Here is a 20691-nt window from a genome sequence, read left to right on the forward strand (position 1 = left end):
ACAATGAGAAGGGAAACATGAGACAGCTACAGGGGAGGTTGTGAACTACGAGGGACCTGGATTGTTGCTTTAAATCAGTGTTCATCAAAGCAGCTAATGAAGTGGCCAGTGATGGACAGATGTTTTCCAGAAGAGGAAGCCAACAGGCTGCAAGAGCTAGGAGCTCCCCTCTAGGACTGGGTATCAGAAACCACATTTGAGTTTTGAAACAAGAACCCATAGAAAGGAAATTAACCAGAAACTGCTCATCTCTATGACCCCAGCCTGCCCATCCCACATAAAGCTCCATCCCAGCCCATCACCCCTACTAGGATATGGGTACATAGGGGCTGGGGCCATTACCTGGGAAAGAAGGGGCCAAGGGCTTGCAGAATAAGCAGAGGCGCACCCCATAGACTAGGGATCATCGTGTTACCCCCACCCTCAGTGTGTCGGCCTGACTTACAGGTGGGAAGTCCTCACCTGCCTGGGCTTGCAGGAAGCTTTATCAGCAGCTCTGCAGACACTGAGCAAACTGAGCATCGATGGACCCATCTTGTGAAGGAAGAACTGGCTCCCAAAGCAACGAGTGAGAGCCGTCTTCCAACAGGTGCTCAGCTGAAGATGGAGTTCCAGGCAGGGCAGGGTTGGGTCCAGTCTCATTAGCCCAAGTTAAAACATAGCTGGTTGTTAAAATATGCACTCAAACAGATGTGATGGTGTCACTGTTCTTTTTCTCAGACAAATGGATCTTTGATGCTGGAGCTCTGAATGGGTTAGTCAAAATACTCTGCCAGACAAGCAGGTGATTGTCTGCTCCTCCATTCCCTTCTTTTCCTAAAATAGAAATCCCAGTCTCTCTGTGCATAAGCAGCAAACACTTGCTCAGCTTCCAATATGAGAGAAGGCCCCCAGTGCTGTGAAAAGAATAGGGATAAGGTATTGTGGAGTGGGAGCTGCCATCTGGGTTTGCATCTGTGAGCTGCTGGCAAAGCACATATGGAGGATCCTTTCCTCTGCAGCATTCTTGGCCATGGAGCTACGGAACGATGGAACAAATGGGAAAATAGCCTTGAGATCAGCTGGTCGCTCTGTCGGCCCGTTTAGTCTCAACCTCCCAGAAACCGCCAGACACTGACCGAAATCCAGAGAGCTCCAATTTAGACATTTCTGGGGTTTTCCTGCAAATTTGGATTTAACTGCCATAGACACTGGCAAGCTCAGGGGTAGGAGTACGTGTGTCATTAACCTAACTTGTGTTTGTTCCTAGACAGTGCACTGTTGGGGAGGTACAGACCGCACAGAGCCATGGTGTGCAATGAAATACCCCACTTAGTGTAGCCTCTTTGACACTGAGAGATGCATCCTCCCTCTGCTTCTGGCGGGTCCTCTAGTGTCATTGTCGGAGTTGTCTCTATGACCCTGTGGAGGCTGCTCAGCCTACCAAGGAACAAAGACCATTCAAATTAGCAACAGCCCGACTGACAATGGGCAAGAACAGTGGCACTTCAGCACCAGTGACCAGGAGCTACTTGGTTCAGCAGTGTGAGGAACAGGAGCTTCACTGACCCAGACCGGCTGCCTTTGTTCTCCCTTGCAGGTTACCGGTTTGAGGCCTTTTCTCCAGGGCTAACTGGAAACACGAGAAATCTGCCAGTGCTCTGGGCTCCAGGCTCAGTCTGGGGAGATCATGTAGAATCCAGGTGATGCATGTGTGTTCAGAAAATAGCGATGGCACGAAAAGTCTCAGAATTGTCTTCTGTGTCCGTGGCTTCTTGGATAATGTCATTCTAAGCAAATATTTCTCTTCCGTTAACATCCATATTGCTCAGATCCCTCTTTCTCATAACTTCTTCATGTGTGTTCGGGGAACTTTTGGGGGCCACGTGTGGATTTTCCTGGCTCTTCCCTGGTATCAGAGAGCAAACACTTTTGCAGGGAAAAAAGAGACGAGGAATGCATTTGTTTTCATCCCTGGCTTTCTAGCACAGGATCTTGAGATGTCTTTACCAGAACACATAGCTATTTCAAATACTTGACTTTCTGCATTTCTTTTCCGTGTGTGGGGGCTGATTAAGAGATAACAAGCTAAGAATGGGACTCCCCCATTGTCTGCTTGGGACACGACACTGTGAAGGATGTAGGAACAACATGACATGGAAGTGATTGGTTTCATATACAATATATGGCACCTATCTCGCGCTCTGAGCTTCCACAAATGCATGCAATTATCTCCCCATTGCAGGGGTTTCTTTAAAACGGGAAGACACATGTTTCTGATTGTCTGTGCCTGAGTTTATGCAAATAAATGAACATTTATGCTAATTTGCAATCTCCTGCCTTTTTGTCAGTGGAATTTGGCAGGCATGCTAACCCGAGGAATTGTCTTACTAAACTCTAGCATTGCCTCCTGGATCTTCCATGGGGCAGTGCTGATCTATTTTGCCCCCAATCCAGTGCTGTGGTTCAATCCACAGTTTAGCCTAGAGATTGTACTAGGGCACAACCCTGCCTGGGCAGGGAGATGGGCTGGGTGATTGTTCCTCTCTTACAGCCCATGGTGTCAATGATGACTCAGGGATGAAAGGGTCCATGAGAGGTAAAAGTCATAGTGTGAAGAGAGATCTCAGGGTCAAAGGTGGCATCCAAGCAGACCTGAGTTTGCAATATACTATGGTACCAAAAGAGACCAATGCCATTTTGGGTGGCATATACAGAGGCCTCCCCTCTCAGAGTCAGCAGGGGACAGTTCCTCTTCCCATGGATTTGGCTGACTGCGAAGTACCTTTAGCTCAGCTCAGCAAACACTGAGTCCCAGCGTCTGTCCGGTATTTGCAGAATACAGAAAGCACTGCGTGTTGTGGGATATTGGGCTTAAACAGCAGTGATGGGATGAAACTAAGAGAATGTTTAGACTGAATATCCAAAAAATCATCTTATCAGTAAGGCCTGTTAGACTGCTGAATGGTTTCACTGGGGTAGGGGAAGCCTCATTGTCTGTGCACCTGACACTTGGCTTGGACCAGACACTCGAAAACACCCAAGGCTTAAATTCTCAGCGAGTATTTCCCAGAGCCCTGGGGCTCAGGGCTTCTGCCCGGCAGGAGGCACCAGGGCTTGGGGCTTCTGCCCCATGGGAGGTGCCGGGCTCATGGCTTCGGCCCCAGGGAGATGCTGGGGCTCAGGGTTTTAGCCCTGTGGGAGGCTCCAGAGCCCCTGTGGGAAATATTTACCAGAGCTCTACTCCGGACAGCTCCGGCTGAATTTAAGCCCTGAAAACACCATAGGAAACAATCCTGCCCTGGGCTGGGGATGGAGTCAGTGGCCAGCTGTAGCAGAGAGGTCCTTTGGTGTCTTCCACACTGAGGACTCAGGGGTTGACCCTCATCCTTTCCTCAGTGGCGTCACACCTGCAATCCTAGCGGAGTCACTTGGCCGAGGTGATAAGCCAGGCCACAGTTACATTCTTTTGGCAGAACTAGACATTTTAAATCACATTCGGATGTGGCATCCTCCCTACCGTGAGCGGGCCCAGTGTCCACACTCCTGACCGAATTATCAACCCCAGCAAATGAGGTTCAGAAATACAGAGACGCTGCCAGCAGGAGGCGCTCACAGGCCCCGCAGCGGCACCGCAGTCTCCCTCCAGACAATGGAGGGAGGCTTGTCAAGAGTGGAACTTTTTTCTTCTTTTAAATAAGATTAATTATTTATTCACACACAAAACACAGGTTACTGTTTGCTAAACAAATCTGTGCGCCCGTCTGTGCATGCGCCAAGTGCCCTGTTCCAAAACAAATCACCTCACAGCCATTTCATCACGCTTTTTCCCCTTTCCCATCTCTGCTTCTGGCCCTCTTGAGGACAACAGTCTCATCCCAAATGGGGGAGCAACGGGGGAAGGGTGGGGTGGAGATGGGCGGACCCTGACCCCAGACCTGGAGCCAAGGATGGAGCAGCCACTCTGAGTTTTCCCCCAAAAGCCACTGCGTGGCTGAGGCAGATGCAGACTCCAGACCTCAGTGGCAGCTGTGGCCCAGCTCAGCCTCGATTTTCGGCAAGGAAATTCATTAGTACAAGGATCCATTGGCCATTTGCTTACCCCTATTGGGCCCATCCAAATCTCTGTATGCCACTTCTCCTCCTGTCTGGCAGAGCCAGAGTGCCTTTCCTGACCTGGCATGCCCACACAAGGGGAAGGACAGGAAAAACCCCGCAGAGAGAATTTTATATTTTTCAGCTTTTGGTGATTCAGTTCATGAGGTAATTTTAGAAACAAATTCTGGGGTTGCGGCATTAGGAGCCTCTGTATCTCTGCAGAAGCCCAGACAGCAAACGAAAGCCTTGCTGGGTTCTGTTATCACAACGCCACACCGTTAAATGTCCTAAGCAATCTTTTTTTTAAGGAAAACAAGTCTTTAGAAACAGAGGTGACCCCCGAAGTGATAAGTGAAGAGGTTCACCTGAAAGTCTGTTATCAGCCATTTGTGCCTGGCTCTGCCTCAGATTTCTCATTTCGATGTGACGGCAGCTGAAAATTGGATAGATACTGACTTCACCTCAGACAAGACTTTCTCTTTTTGTCTTCAAGGGCAACTTGAGTGCTTTCGCCTCTGAGGTCACAGAGAATCATCGGAGGCTGAAAAAAAGCATTTGGGAGGAAAAAATCACAATCACTGTTACTGTGTTTTGTAGCTTAATTATCAAAATATGCAACACACAAGTGAGGAAGTCTGGAAAAGCAGGGAATGCACAAGTGTCGGGTGGTTTCATTAAAAATGCACCGCAGTGCAAGATTTCTTTGACAAGAATGTGCAGAAATTAATTTACAGCCACCTGACTGGAGCAATCCAAGCTGAAGTTCCATCATGCAGTCCACTTAAACTGACACCCGTGCACTGGTACCTGCCTGCATGACACGCATGCTGCAGATGCCAAGAATATGTTGGTGCTGAACATTTGGTTTTGAACGTGTTTTGTGCTCATGCAAAGTGCAATCTGACAGCCCCGTAATTCACTTCCCAGTCCTCCCTAGGCAAAGAGCAGCCAAGACAGGGCACCAGGTTTTCCCCTTACTGCACCCTCCTTTCACACAGAGAAGGGAGTTCAGCCCCCAAGGCCCATTCTGTACCAGTCTTTTCCACTGCGGCTGCTAACAAAGTGCCAGTTGAGATGGTAATGTATGTGGTTCAGACACCTGCTCTGAGTAGCTGGACGGGGACCCATCACATGACACACAAGCTGCCAAGAAGCCAGCAGATAATCACTTGGGTCACTGCTTGGCCTGGGCTGGGTTTGAACAGAATGCTTTGAGCCCGTACGGTCTCCTGTTGCAGAAGGGAAGTGTCAAAGGGGCACATGCAATGAAGGAAAGCAAGAACACTATCTGGCTGTGGCATGTTGTCAGCTCTGCAGGAAAAGCGGGGTGTAGGAAAGCACGTGGGCTGGGGCTTTGAATCCCCAGTGTTAAGGGAGCTGAAACCTATGGATCCTGTGTTGGGGATGATGTACCACCTGCAGTGAGCCTATGGTGCAGGTGCAGTATAGGTGAGTTTGCAAGAGAAGAGGAGCGGGCAGAGGACAAGGGGCAGGGGGATAAAATCCACCAAAGGCAAGAGGAGAACCAGGGCAGGTCCCAGAAGCCAGAGAGGAATCATAGAATCATAGAATATCAGGGTTGGAAGGGACCCCAGAAGGTCATCTAGTCCAACCCCCTGCTCGAAGCAGGACCAAGTCCCAGTTAAATCATCCCAGCCAGGGCTTTGTCAAGCCTGACCTTAAAAACCTCTAAGGAAGGAGATTCTACCACCTCCCTAGGTAACGCATTCCAGTGTTTCACCACCCTCTTAGTGAAAAAGTTTTTCCTAATATCCAATCTAAACCTCCCCCATTGCAACTTGAGACCATTACTCCTCGTTCTGTCATCTGCTACCATTGAGAACAGTCTAGAGCCATCCTCTTTGGAACCCCCTTTCAGGTAGTTGAAAGCAGCTATCAAATCCCCCCTCATTCTTCTCTTCTGCAGACTAAACAATCCCAGCTCCCTCAGCCTCTCCTCATAAGTCATGTGCTCTAGACCCCTAATCATCTTTGTTGCCCTTCGCTGGACTCTCTCCAGTTTATCCACATCCTTCTTGTAGTGTGGGGCCCAAAACTGGACACAGTACTCCAGATGAGGCCTCACCAGTGTCGAATAGAGGGGAACGATCACGTCCCTCGATCTGCTCGCTATGCCCCTACTTATACATCCCAAAATGCCATTGGCTTCTTGGCAACAAGGGCACACTGCTGACTCATATCCAGCTTCTCGTCCACCGTCACCCCTAGGTCCTTTTCCGCAGAACTGCTGCCTAGCCATTCGGTCCCTAGTCTGTAGCGGTGCATTGGATTCTTCCGTCCTAAGTGCAGGACCCTGCACTTATCCTTATTGAACCTCATCAGATTTCTTTTGGCCCAATACTCCAATTTGTCTAGGTCCTTCTGTATCCTATCCCTCCCCTCCAGCGTATCTACCACTCCTCCCAGTTTAGTATCATCCGCAAATTTGCTGAGAGTGCAATCCACACCATCCTCCAGATCATTTATGAAGATATTGAACAAAACCGGCCCCAGGACCGATCCCTGGGGCACTCCACTTGACACCGGCTGCCAACTAGACATGGAGCCATTGATCACTACCCGTTGAGCCCGACAATCTAGCCAGCTTTCTACCCACCTTATAGTGCAGGGTGGCAAGGAGGAGAGGTGATTCCCAATGTAAATGGCCACGCAGTGACCAAGGAGAAAGAGATGGTGACAAGGCCCTTACCCTCTCCCTTGCTGAGGAGTGGATCTTGCAGGAGTGAAGAGGGAGCTGGAGGAGAGGCAGCAAAGCCAATGGGTGCAAATGCTGGATCAGGGCCTAAGGCAGAAAGCAAAGGATCAGAAAGGCTGAGTCAGGATTATCAATGCCGCAGACATGCTTCCGCAGGAATGTCAACCTCCTCTCCCTTTCCAAACAGAACGCAAGTGAATGGACAAAGGGAACATCCCCTAATGATCAATATGGACAAAGAACTCTAAGCAGGCCCTTGTGATCCCTCCAGTGTAAGTGTTGAACTGCTCTCCATGAAGGAGGGCAGTTTAGATCCTATATTAATGATCAGTGTGTCACAAAGCAGTTTGTGTCAAACAGAGGAGAGATTTCCCAGTGCACAATGCCAAAATAATCTGCACCACATTCTATGCTCCCATTGTCTTTGCTAACAATAGGTGACGCTTTTATCCATTAATCCAAAAAAAAAAAAAAAAAATCCTGGAAAGGCTCTCCCACAGCCCTCTGGCAGGACTGCCGTGGAGTGTCAGCATTAAATACGAAGGCAGCAAGCAAAAGGGTTGTAAGCGGAGCAGAGATGCCAAACAGACCATTGCACAGAATGCAGCTGGCTAATAGGAACATGCCTTTTCTTGTCTTTTCCTTCTTGCCCAGGTTTAAGCAGCCTTGCACAGCAGTGAGGATCCTTAACCATCCTTGCGTTGGAATTAAAACCATTGGCACCTGCTTAGTCCGAAGAGTGTGAGGCATATCGGGCCCGTATGGACGCCTCCGGCTGACCCTATGTCAGTCATCAGAGTCACACCAAGTGTGCATTCGCAAATGAGGCATTGGTGGGGGATCATTGCAAATGTTCTGTCGAACTTCTTGGGGGGTGGAAAACTGCGGTTTCATCTCAACTAACATTTTCATGGAAAGTGGCTGTGTTCGTCAATAATTTCAGAAAACCAATAAAGTTTTGGGTTTTGAGTTTTGAATTTTTTGATGAACAGTCAAGCTTTTCCACTGACGATTTCACCAAACGATGAATGTGTTGTTTTCATAGACATTTTCTGCAGGGCAAAACATCCCACTACCCAGCCAGCGCTGGTCCTGTTGAAAGAGCATCACGCAAGGCTCAGACAGGCTCCTCCACACTGCACCGGTACTGGGGGTGGAGGGAGATGAGCAACCGTGGAGATGAAGCTGGGGAATCCAAGGCACAACAGACAACCATCCGATGCTCGCCACTCCCATGTCTGGAGTCGGGAGGCAATGCCCAACTACCCAAGTGCTCTGTAGTGGGCAGCGCCTCATGTTGCTGGTGTGTATTATTGCACTACCGTCGCACCTCGGGCTCCTGTCAGGGAGCAGGGCCTGGCTGTGCTTTGTGTTGTACACACACACCCCAACAGACTCTCCTTCCTGCCCGCAGCTGCAGCCCTGGGGCTGGCACAGGGAGAAAGCTTCATGTGCAAGTGATAAACTCCGCATGATTTCTGCACAGTGCGTGGCCGAGACCTGTGTGGGTTAGTGCCAGGTACGAAGTGCTGCGTTGGAGGGGATCAGAAAGGAGCCAGTATGGATGAGAGCGCTGCTGCAAGGTGACTCCTGCCCCATGCAGAGATGGAGGCATAAGGCAATTTCATAGCTAAGTGCTTCATTTGCCTGCTACGGATCACATTCAGCCCAGGCCTCCTTAGCCACTCCCATTCCCTGCCTTCCCTGCTCTGTTTACACCCTGCGCCCTTCAGAGTAAGCCCCTTGAGACATACCCTCACTAAGGGACCATGCCTCTACCTAATCTTCGTAATGCCAGGTGAAGCCTCTGCTACGTGCGTGGTGACGTGCCTGCCCGTTGGGCCTGCTCTGCACAGCCCAGGCACTTGCAGGAAACCTGAGGCTTCTGTTGGGAGTTATCTTCGTTTTGCTTTTCTCAAATTATTCCAAACAGGAACATTCCCAGGAGACAAGACAAAGTATTTCCCTTTAAACCCCATTTCAGTTACCATAACAACTGGGTGCAACCGTGTGTACGAATTCCTTCCCAGCACATGGGCTCTGGGGCAGGACAGTGCAGCGCTTTTTCAAACTATATTTTGCCTGATTTTTCTATAAACACCCACAGAAAACGCACAAAACACATTCACAAAATCAGACCTGGTAAATGAGAAGCACAGTGCTTTACTGACCTTCCCTTTGCTGCTATCGAAGGTGGACGCTTCCTTTACAAACTGCAGCAGTAAAGGGAGACAGCTATATATTTGTATCTCCTGGTGTCATTCACCTTCTTAATGTTCTGTGGATTGAGGAATCCCTGGGGACAAGGAGTGCTGAGCAAGCCCCCAAAGTTTCTGGAGACTGGGTGCACAGAAGCATCCAAAGTCACTCCACTACTTGGACCTATCAGACGGGTCTGAGGCTCTCGGAAGCACAGGCTCCCGGCAGGTTTCCAGCGCTCTTCTTGAGATTCGCTGGGGGAAACAAATACCACAAACATGGCATTATTTCACAGTTTCCATACTGGCGCCATAGTGTGGCAGAGAGAAAAACAGTAGGGGAGATAAGACTTAGATTTCCTGAGCTGCAGGAGGGTTAGGACATCCCAGGATTTCAGCTACAACTCGTGCTCCAACTTAGTATAGACACTGCCTCCCCTCCGTGGCTGGAGCTTCGTTAACTATCTGACTAACGCTTCCAGTTGTTTGAGGCCTGGCCTACCTTTCTGTGGATGCAGTTTTCACCCACAATGTGACCTGGGGGTGGAACGCTGGAGACGTGTGCCTCTAATGCCTGATTTGCAGGTGGGAAACTGTGTCCACAAAAAGTGATGCCACCCTTAGAATTGTGTCCCTTAGAAAGCACAGAGAAAGTACCTTAAAACAGAACGGTGCTGCTGATCCTGGCTATTTGAGAGCCCTTTCCAGCTCTTGCCGAAGTGCCATTAGATCTGAAAAGTGGAGGTAAGTGCTACGGCTGCTGGCATCTACTGGGGATTTCCCGCTAGCCACCTTGGCGGTGCCATTTTGGAGCACGGAGTCGTGAGCTGTACTCACTGATGCGCCATGTGTGTGACTCGCAGGGAAGATGTCCATGCTCCATGGGCAGCCCCGGAGCAATATGGTGTACTGTGCAGCACATCATTACAGGCCGTTCGGAGGCAGGTGACATCTGCAGGTCTCTTCACCTGAGGATGCACAAAAGGGAAAGTGAAACAGCCAGGGGAAGATAGGCACCCTGGTCCGGATCCTGGGCACCATACTTGGACAGGTACTTTTACTCAGTCATTGGGCAAAACTCCCACTAACTGCCCCATGATCTGGCCCCAGAACATTCACATTTTCTCCCAATTTACTGAAGCCCAAAGTTAAATATTGACTCCTTCAGACTGGTAACCCCGCCTCTCGCACTGGAGCTACTTCTTACTAGGCTGGGCGCTGACACAATCCCAGACTGCGTCCCCTGAAATACCGTTCACATTCATCTTTGGACAGCTTGAGAAATGTTTCCCAACCACAGACACAGCTTGAATGATTATGTCAGCTCAGTTACATAGTTTCCTGGATAACCTGCTTCAAACAAGACCAAAGTCTCCCCAGTCTCACTTTATTTCATACTTAGAGGGTTGTATATTTTTCCAATACTTGGATTTTTTTTCTTTCAAACCAACAACTGACACAGTTCTAATAAAAGGGAGAGTTCACAGAATAAACTTCAGCACATTAATTATTGAGAGATATAATCCAAATTTATTTAATGAATTAATAATAAGCCATAGGGGTATTTTAATAATGAAATACTTCTAGTTGTGTTTCAATAATTACGGCAGGCTTTCGTAATTACACCGCTGCCGTGAAAATAAAATCAAAATCAATTAAGTGGCAGTGATACTGTCCCAGGAGTGCCCTATGCTACTGTATCTAGCTCAGGTTTAAAGGGCCACTAGGAAAATCAATGTTGGTTTAAACTTCCAGTGTCTGACTGCCACTCTGCTTCACCCTTGGAATGAAATTAGCATTCTCCCCCGTGCATTACTGCTCCTAAAGATGAGAGAAGAAGCAGCTCCCTTTGGAAGGACTTGGAAAGCAGGCTCACTCTTACATTTATTTCTGAGAAACTCTCCAAGCTGGCGAGCTTCATGCAGCATGTAAATGGCTTGCTGTGCACCTCGGCAAATGGCTGGTGGCAGCGCTGGTCACGATCAGAAATCCTGGGTCAGCCCCCAAACATCCTTGTTTCATACCAGTTTTCTAAATAGTAAACGCCGGGTTCCTTTAATTTGTCTTCCCACTGAGGGCATCATGCTTTCTCTATGCCCAGGAGGGCAAGAAACATTTTTTCAAGGGAGACGAGAGTCTTGCATGTTCACTTGACTCCAGGAGCTAGGCGCTTGAGGAAAGGAAAACTCCCAGCATTGTGAGGCACGTGATAAAGCCACAGCAATTTTCTCTGCCTGATGGCACGACTAGGGTTGAGTTTGGCTCACTGCCTCCTGGCTTGAGCCGCTCCCTAGAGCCCGGCATGTGCCTAGTGGGTTCAATGGGCGGGGAACAAAGCCAATGTGAGGAAAGACCATGCAAATATCTCACGCCCGATTTCTAATAGTTTAAAGACAACACCCATGTAATATTGATCTGAAAAGGCAGTGCAAGTGGTAGCTTCTTCTACCCTATCCCTCCCCCAGCCCAGCTGCTGTACTCTGAAGCCAGCTGGGCCCCTTTAAACTTTTCATCTCACTGAAGGAAGTGAATTAGGAGCTGGAAAGAGCTCCCGATTCTGCTTCTTGAGTCACGTTGTCATTTGCAGCAGCTGGGATGCTTCCCAAGAGCTGCTGAGCAGCATGGCTGGCTGGAGGGAAAACATATCCCGTCGGCTGCTCACAGAGCACGAGGAGCTGAGTTCCAAAGAGACATTTCTGCTTCCCTGCTTAAGCCTGGCTACCAAGGTTTGGCAGCTTGGCTGGCTGGTACCTAACCTGGAATCACCCTACCTCACACTTCTGTGGAGCACAGCTGTATTGCAAAGAGACAAGGGGTTTATCAGTTATAAAGGAGTCTGGCTGTAATACAATGATTACAGGAGCAAAGTGAAGTCCTTCTTAGATCAGCTTGCACTCCGGAAGTGCAGTAACAGGGAACACATAGGTCAGCAGGAAAAGCGACACTGTGCTAAACTTCCAGAGCAAAGCAAATTGTGCTGGAAGCCGAGAGAGAGTCTGTCAAAATGAAAACAAACAGATGGAGTTGAAAAGGTTACCAGAAAATAATGGATTGTGCATACATTTCTTTCCAACGTTTTTTAGGAATAAGACTGATGTCCAAGGATCCGGGTGCGGGTAACCCTTTTCTGTTCCATATATTTTATTTTGTCATGCCATGAGAAGTGTCAGCTGCATGGTTCCCTGGCCCAGCTGTAGCCTGTCTTAGTTCCATCTTGGTACCAGGGTTGGGGAGAGAATTGCTTGAGCTTCCTTTACTCTGTGCAGGGAAAGTTCCCTTCTGCAGCTGGCCAGGTGCGGCCCTTACCACTTTCCATTTTTTGTGTTTAGACTTAACAGCAGTTAGACCCCCCCACACTCCTTTCCATAGCTATCAGAGCAATTCCTCCCTGAAACAAGCTGCAGACTAGGTGCTTCTAGCCAGTCATTGCCTTGACATGGAGGACTTGACAAAGATATAGCCCAGAGGCAACAAAAGGCTGGTGGGTAACATAAATAGGAAAGGGGGAGGGGTGGAATTTTTCTGTGTCAAAGATAACAGCCTTAAACTGGCAAAGGGAAAATTCAAGTTCTCCATTAGGGCAAAGCATTTGTAATGAAGAGGTCAATCGGGCAACAGAATAATTTATCCAGGGAAGTTGTCAGGGCTCCATCACCAGAGGTGTTTGAGAGCAAATGAGATTTGACACGTAGAGGAATAGGGAAGAGGGACTCCTGTGCTGGTGTGAAAAATACTTTTGTGCCTGAAGGAAATTTGCAAACAGGCAGTGGCAAAATGTTGAATGTTACCGGTTCCCCTTTGTGTGTGACATTTTCTGCACAGCTTCAGCATCATTGTAACATGTGCTCAGCTGAGAAAAGTTGCAGATACAGCTCCAGTGAGGAAAAATAGATAGCACGTAAATATTTGTGTCCAGTGGTAATTTACAGAGAGACCGATGTTATCTGTGACTTAATAACGACCATGTAATACATGCATCCTGCTACAGCATGCTACTGGCCATCACTGACTCAGAACCACAACAGCTTTCCATGGTGGTGTCACAGTGCCTTGTTAATAACTCTCCGTTTGGACCATGAATGTAGAATAATGCCCTACACTTTCTGAGGGAGAGTTTGACAGAACAAACAACCTGTACGGCAGTTTTGAGGACAAGAACGCTGGCTTGGATGGTGGTTAAATGACAGTAGCACCTAGAGGTCCCAGTGAGCACAGGGCTCACATTGTGATCTGTAAAAACCCCCCCCAGTGAACCCGATCTAAGAGAGTTGAACATGGGAGTTTCCTTGCCTGGAGTGTAGTAATTAAGCTCAGTAGATCCAAACTATTTGCAGGGAATAATTTAAACCACAAATTTTGCAAAGAGCAATAGGGCTAATTATGCACAAGTAGACTTCAATTTCAAAGTCTGTGTGTTTTATTCAAAAATGGGTCATAAGAACGTATTTCAGCCCATTGATGGCTCATGAACTCTGCATTGTAACGATTGCTTTGAGCATTCTGCTATGCATGCTGTGTGACTGGTCATGTAAGTCACATGGTATTTTTATGCTCCCTGATCTGATTGACAGATGATTAAAACCTGCAAGGAGCTTTGACGGTCCCATGAACAAGTCAGGCACAAATACTCCATGTGACTAGATATTCATACACGCTTGCTCAACCCAGGATTGCTGTTCTGAGAAGAACTCTCCTGGTGTGGACGTTAGGGCTCAAATACAATTTGAACCAAGTTAATGGTTTTATTCAACCCAACAGTTCATGGATATTTTTGCAGCCCTTGCAGAGCTCTGTAATTGCCCTGTTGCATTCCAGAGCCTATGCATATTTAGCAGCTACAAGGTGGTTACCAGTAAGTCCTACTTAGTTACCTCTTCTCCATGGAGAAACCCACAGAGAGACCAGGCAACTCCAACTTCCCAAAGGTGATCTCACAGAGCTTCCCAGTGATCCTCCCACATTAGGAGAAGGAAGTAGCCAAGGGCACAGGCTGCCAGCCCCTGCTTTCCAGAGGTACCCAGCCCCACAACTCCACCTGAAGCCCAAGAGGAGCAGTGGGCGATCAGCACCTCTGAACAATTGTTGCTGTGTGCTGTGTCTCTTGAGCAGCTGTAGGGTATCACCTGCCGGGGAGCCCAGCGGAAGTTAATGCTGAAGCAAGTGTTGCCTGTTGACAGAGGTATCCGTTAAGGATGGTGCCAGAAAGAGAGAGAGACAGATGCCCTGCCCCTCCTATCCTGCCCATGTCCCCTCCCTCGGAGCTCCAGCAAAGGGGATCCTGTGGGGATTCAACCACTTCCTCCCACACCTGCTGCCACTCCCTGTGTCAGCTGCTCCTGAGCCCCTCTGCTCACCGTCCAGGCCCATGCCGTTCCAAGAGCAGCCATACGGTTTGGGGCCTGGTATTAGAAAGTGTAACCTGCACAAGGCGTTTTCATTTCTCTCTTGCATATTAGGGGCTGGTAGGGCCAGAAACACCTTTAACAAGAGCTATAGTGACCCCCACAGTGGAGTGGAGGAGACGAACACAGTGAAGGCCATAGGTTGGCCGTTGGCCGACAGGGGATGGATCATTTGACAGTTACCTGCTCTGTTCCTTCCCTCTGGGGCACCTGGCACTGGCCACTGTCAGCAGACTGGATTTTGGGCTAGATGGACCTTTGGTCTTGACCGAGGATGGCCATTCTTACAGTCTTATGTTAAAGCTGGGGAAAGCCAACAGGAATTAACTTGGTGCATGAGGAAAGAATGCAGGAACCTGTGCAGATAACGCGTGGCTTTGGTGTACATTAGCTGTGTTTGCAAATCCACCCAGGATGGATAATCCATGGGCAGGAAATAATATTTATTCATTCATATTTTCCCCTCTCTCTAGGTCAACTTCTCCATTCTGTCTTGCTGCGATTGGTTGTCCTTAAATAGACTGAAGTGCTGTTCAGTAGGTCAATCCATTTCATCAAGTCATCCGGCTTGACCTTTTGCAGTATAAGGCAATGCAATTTATACTGCAAGTTAGAGTGCCTTTAAGCACTGCATTCATCCAATTTCTAGCCAAGAGAAAATGAGGGAGGGCTAAGAGCCAGCAGCAGGTTGTTCTAACCTCTGCTTAGCGGTGGGGCCCTTGTTATAGACATGTCAGTGAAATGTCTTAGATGGAGCTCTCTAGCAGGGAGCTGGAACAGAAGAAGCAAAGCCTGGGCCTGACCCTACAAACTCTTACTCAGCCCCAGAACCAGGGACTGCAGGAGCTGGCCCCTGGAACGGGCTGCTATGCTGCACAGTGATGAAAGTCCCCAATCCAACCCCCATTGCAAGCTTTGGCTCTGAGGGAGCTGCCCCGTCTGTGGGCTACAAGCATCAGAGCGTGATGGGGGCCCCCATGTCCTCACCCTTCTGCGGGGTGGAGCTGATCAGTTTGCGATTGATGCGCCTCCCCTGTCAGCACGGCTCGCGGCAGTGTCCAGCCCGGAGCACAGAGCACAGTCCCCACGGGGAGAGGAGCAGAAAGCAAAGGCCCTCGTGTACAGACCCACCCTCCCTTACACACTGGCCGCTCCAGGAGCAAGCCAGGCTCTGCGCAGAAAATGCCAGCAGCCTTGGGCTCGCAAGGGGACCACGTGTTTTGGAGTCAGGGCTCCCCATCGATGTCACCTGAACACCAGCCCCTGGGGCCTGGTAGCACCAGAGGCTCAGCCAACCTCAACCAGCAGCACAGCTCCTCCGGGCTATGCCTTACCCATGCAGCCCGGCCCAGCACGGACTCTGCTTTACATGAACATCTCCAGGTGCCCGCTCTTACGGCTCATGGCACACACCTCGGTCCCATCGGCCATTGCCAATCAGCAGACAGAAAAAGTGGTGGAGTTTTTCCCTACCTACCAAGTTATGTACATGAAAAAACCCGTAATCCAATAACTAATTGCCTCTTTATGTGTGTGGTCTTATCTGGCCTTATCTCCTCAGACCACGTCGGGCATCTCATGTTCATAATCCATTTAGATTCTCAGATTAGAACCGACTACATAAAGCAGATAGATGGCTTCCCCTTTAATACCTTCTTTACAAGAGTTTTCTTTTTCTTCGTAAATCAACCAAACAGTCTGGGGGCACTGGCAGGAGCAGCACATGGGGGGAAAGCAGGCCCTGGCCGTTACTGATAAACCCGAACATCGGAATGATTCTACATTGCAGCCATTACTTCAGAACTGCTCTCTGCTGTGGTGGTAGCCCAGATTTCCAGCCAGGCCTTGCCCCAATCTCCTCTAGGGTTTGCACAAAACGGAGCATACACACCAATGCACCTGAGGAGACGTGCCACTTGTTCACATCTCAGCCCCGCTGCTGGGTCAGTGTCCTCTGAATATGGGGACTCACAGCACACAGGACAAGCGCAGGGAAAGGAGGAGGCATGAGGGAGGGAAGCAGTTTACCTGGATTGTGCCACTCTTCTGGCAGAGCCACATGTGGCCTGGCCACAGCCCTGGGAGCTAGGACTCCTGGGTTCCAGTCCTGCCTCTGACACTGACTTGTTCTCTTGCGCTAGACAAGTCACTTCCCCTGCTACCTCAGTTTCCCCTTCCCTAAAATAGGACTAACGCCCTGCTTAGCTGACCGAGATGTGAGAGTTAGTTAATATTTGTACAGCTGCCTGAAGAGGTAAATCAGTGTGTGAGAGAGAAATATTCACCGACATAGACCGTGTTCCACTGTAGTTTAATGCCAACGGCTGGGACAGCATTTGTGCGTCTCCTCCAAACTCCCAGTGCTGCTGCATGCAGCGGGGTTAACAGCTGGGTTGCACAGTCCCATGGAGGGCGCCAAGGCTCTTCCCTGCCTGCATGTGCCATCCTCCCAGTGAGCTGTCATCTGGGATAGCCGCTCCACGGGCAGGCTGCCCGGCATGGGGACGGAGCCCTACGTTAGAACCTCGGCCTTCCCACTGCTGCTTTTCCTGTCTGTCCCTACGTCATCGTTTATCTGCCAGGACCCAAGAGGGATAAATCTCCTGGGAGAAGCTGAGCATGAGAGACGCAGCGGCTGCAGGGAGGCTGGGCAGGGTTCCTGGCCTGTCTGCAGTGCTCTGGCATGTGCAGCTCATAAGGGATGGACAGACGCACGTTAGCCCAGAGTAGCAGGGAATGTGCAATGTGCTGAGCAGGTTACCCCTCCTTGCAGCGTGTCCCCGGCCGCCAGCTCCACCGCGACCTCTCTCACCATCACGTTAGAAGGGTCCATGTACAGATAATTGATGCATTTTTAACTTGCAAATGCAACACAAACTTCCCTCAGGAACGTCTAATTCACATTTTAAGTAACAAAAGGGCTCAAATCCCTTTCTTGCCTACTTAGTCATGCTGCATTTGGTATAAGCGAGATGAAATGCTAAGCTCAGGGAAGATCAGAGAGAAATTGTATGATTTCCACATTATAGGATAATTCCATGGCTGACTTACCCAAATGTGCAAGATGAGACACCGCACTCAGACGGCATCCACAGCTCACAGCTGAACTCTGCAGCTTCCAGCCTTCAGAGAATGGAAGAAGGAGATAATGGGATGTGGGAGGAATAATAGATGGGGGTCTTGGAGCTGCAAGAGCCAAACGAGCCATGGAAAGGCAGCAAGCGACGAGGATGCACCGACAACATTGTCTGCAGCACAAAGGGGACGTCCTTGCAGCAGCACGTAGTCACTGCAAGGGATTCATGGAGACAAACTGTTTGGAAGGATTGAAAGAGTCTGGGAAGGAGACACTTGCCATGTTTCAGAGAAACCGCTACGCTGAGCAAGCGCGCATGTTCCACGGGCTTTTACCAGCCTTCATGCTTCAGGCCACAAACTGCCTGCCTCCGGTTATCAGGAAGGAACCCCACATACGTAGCCTGGAGCACTAGCAGGTGGTGCTCCTTCCTCCCGAGCATCATGCACCGGCATGAGCAGGCACAAGAAGCCACAGCAGAGGCGCTCCCGACGGCGATTCATTGGCTCCTGTCTGACAGACGTTTATTCCTTGCACCCCTACCTGCAGGGACCTCTGCAATAAAGCAGGTGCTGGGGTGCGCCACTCTACACAAGCTCAGCACTCACCCACCACACAAGATCTTTGCCACTGCTAGGGGCTGGATCAGAGCCCAAACCTGACCATCCGCTCCCAGAACCCCAGGGAGTGAGCCAGGCCACTCCACAAGCGAAGGCACCATGAGCCCTCCACCAGCCCAAAGGCAATCAGTCTCCCCGCCACGTAGAGGTACAAGCCAGGAAAAACGCTATTTGTGAGCAAGGGTACCAGGCTGTCCCCACCAAGGACAGTTCTGCAGGTCAGGACATCACACGCGCGCTACGGGAGAGGAGGGAGAATCCTGGAGCCTTTGCTCCAGTTCACAGCATGCTCCCTGACGCTGAGCCTGGAGCGCGCTAGGGACAGTCATGATCTCACACAGGGTTACTTCACCCCATCAATCGCATTGTTGTTTGTGATCTCACTGCTTTGGAGCTATGGCCAAGTCCATATTAGAGCTGCAGCTTCAGTGGCTTCCAGCTGCTGCCATCTTGCCCAGAGAAGGCTCCCTCTGGTCTCACCTGGTGGAGCAGCATCCTACAGGCATGTGGGTCCAGATGAAATCCTGCTGGCAGCAGTCCCGACACACACATACAGCTGGTCCAGCCACTGGACAGGAGGTTCCATCTCTAGAAAAGTCCCCAGGAGGGTCCAGCCACAAAGGACAGCTATACTGAGAAGTGCAGGGTCTGCATTGCTAGGCTATCCGTTCCTGAACCCCTTCCAGAAGAGACACTTGCAGCCACTCATCTCGAAACCCAGCACAGTGTAATTATCAGCTTGGAAGGTATCCAGCAAAGCATAAAAGGAGACACATGCCAGTTGTTTAGGTATATCAGTGCCCTGCTAATTGTGTTTGATGGGTATTTCAAGAGGGGTTTACAGTATTTTCCTTAAGTGCTGTTATGCTGAACTCCTTCCTGGATCCGATGAAGTGAGCTGTAGCTCACGAAAGCTTATGCTCAAATAAATTGGTTAGTCTCTAAGGTGCCACAAGTACTCCTTTTCTTTTTGCGGATACAGACTAACACGGCTGCTACTCTGAAATCCTTCCTGCATGTTTCCCTTCCCTTCGTGCCTGGCCGCCAGCTGCTGCGATCAGGGAGCAGTGGGGAGATTTTCTGTTGTTTTCGGAAATGATTTGACAAACGATGTGTTAGAAAAGAGAGGCACCAGGGCCTGGCTCTGGCCTGCATCCTGGGTCGCCATTTAAACCCATGCAGAGCAAGCCCCGAGTGGGGTGACATGCCGCCAACCCAGAACAGCCGTAGTTCACACCCACTCTGCCTAGGTGTAAATGACTCCACGCGGGGCAGGACACGAGGAGCCAAGGGGACACACACCACTCTCCAGCCAAACCCCCCGCCTGTGGAACCAAGGTTTCTGCCTCATTCCACAGCTGCTGTCTCCTCTTTTCATTCTGTTCTCTCCCCTTCGCCCCAATGTGCTCTGAACCCGTCTGCTCCGTCTAGCTATCTCCTGTCTACTGCACCTCCCATCACGGCATCTCGGCTCCTTCCTGCTCCCTGTCCCAGCAGGTACCACTACACACAACTATCGCCAGGTAACCGGCTGGGGGTAGCCTTGTGCCTCCTTTGTCGATAGCGGCTTAAGAGCCCCACTTTGTATGCTCTCCCAGTGTTCATTCTCTCTCACATTCTGAGTCCCTGGAACAAACCCACCTTTTGTATGTGCTGGAGCAAAGGCTCAACAAATGGATTTTCCCTCATCTTCAGATATTGCTACCAGCTTAAGCAAAGCAACAGGGTGAAAAACACAAGCCATTCATAATTAAACTATTATCTTGCAACTCACCCCCCCCGCGCAAACCATTTAGCCTTGAAGAAAAATTCCCCCCACCACTGTATTCAGATCAATTCTGAAAGCCTAACAGCCTGAGCTGTAACCAGATAGTCCAGATACTTATCTCAGCAAACCAGAAACGGTGGGAAGCGGCAGCATAAAGGGAGCTTTGTGAGTCGGGCATTGTTCCCGTGCAGCTCCCGCGCGGCAGCCGACGCTGACTCACAAGCACCTGTACCGTCCGGAGTTCCAGGCCTCTGCACCATGCTCGCTGGGCATGCAGTAAACATGACACCGTTTCAGCTGGGGCAAAGAGTTGTGGGTCTCTCGCAGAACAGGGGCAGGGGAGAGTTTGCTGTCTTCTCTGCGAATGGAAAGAGTAAAGTTTTGCCTATGACTAAAGTTGCAGAAGATCATGAGTCTCACAGGTGTGGCAGGCTGAGAAAACAGGCAGAAAACCCAAGAGTTTTGTGCAACACTCCCTTCCTCTGCCCCAGCCCACCAGATGTCAGCCTCTGGGTTCACTTGGCACAAGACGACAGCATTGATAAAAACCTTCTTTCTGGTGAGCTGCATGCAAGCAAAGCGAATGGGACCGAACAAGATTTGTTTCCTCCTCCCGCAAACCCAGCAAAATGCCTAGCTGGCCAGTGCGTGCCGGTCTGCATTCGTGCACAGACCCTGGCTCCTGGCAGTGCGTGGATAGCATTCTGCATTTGCTGACAATGCAGTCTGGGAATCTCTGCAGAGCCCTCCAAGGACCAGGCAGGGGTCCCTCACAGGCCTGAGTCCTCTGTCACTGCCAAACGAATCAGTGCTTCCAGGTACCTCCGGCTCTCT

General features: G+C 50.0%; 1 long non-coding RNA gene across 2 annotated transcripts in view; it reads right to left on the bottom strand.

The window, feature by feature from the left end:
* LOC122463061 overlaps nt 1-20400 on the bottom strand; it is a 28882-nt gene extending 8482 nt beyond the window's left edge. The window contains exons 1-4 of one of the 2 annotated variants that reach the window (XR_006286038.1): nt 9649-20400; nt 8965-9246; nt 6788-6880; nt 4443-4618 (exon numbers count right to left, since the gene is read on the bottom strand). This is a non-coding gene — a long non-coding RNA (uncharacterized LOC122463061). Of the gene's footprint in view, nt 1-3673; nt 4619-6787; nt 6881-8964; nt 9247-9648 lie in introns of those variants that run through there. The other variant, XR_006286037.1, reaches the window with a different exon arrangement.
* Between the last annotated feature and the right edge of the window lie 291 nt (nt 20401-20691).

The sequence above is a fragment of the Chelonia mydas genome, chromosome 15 (assembly GCF_015237465.2).
Source record: "Chelonia mydas isolate rCheMyd1 chromosome 15, rCheMyd1.pri.v2, whole genome shotgun sequence".
NCBI lineage: Eukaryota > Metazoa > Chordata > Testudines > Cheloniidae > Chelonia > Chelonia mydas.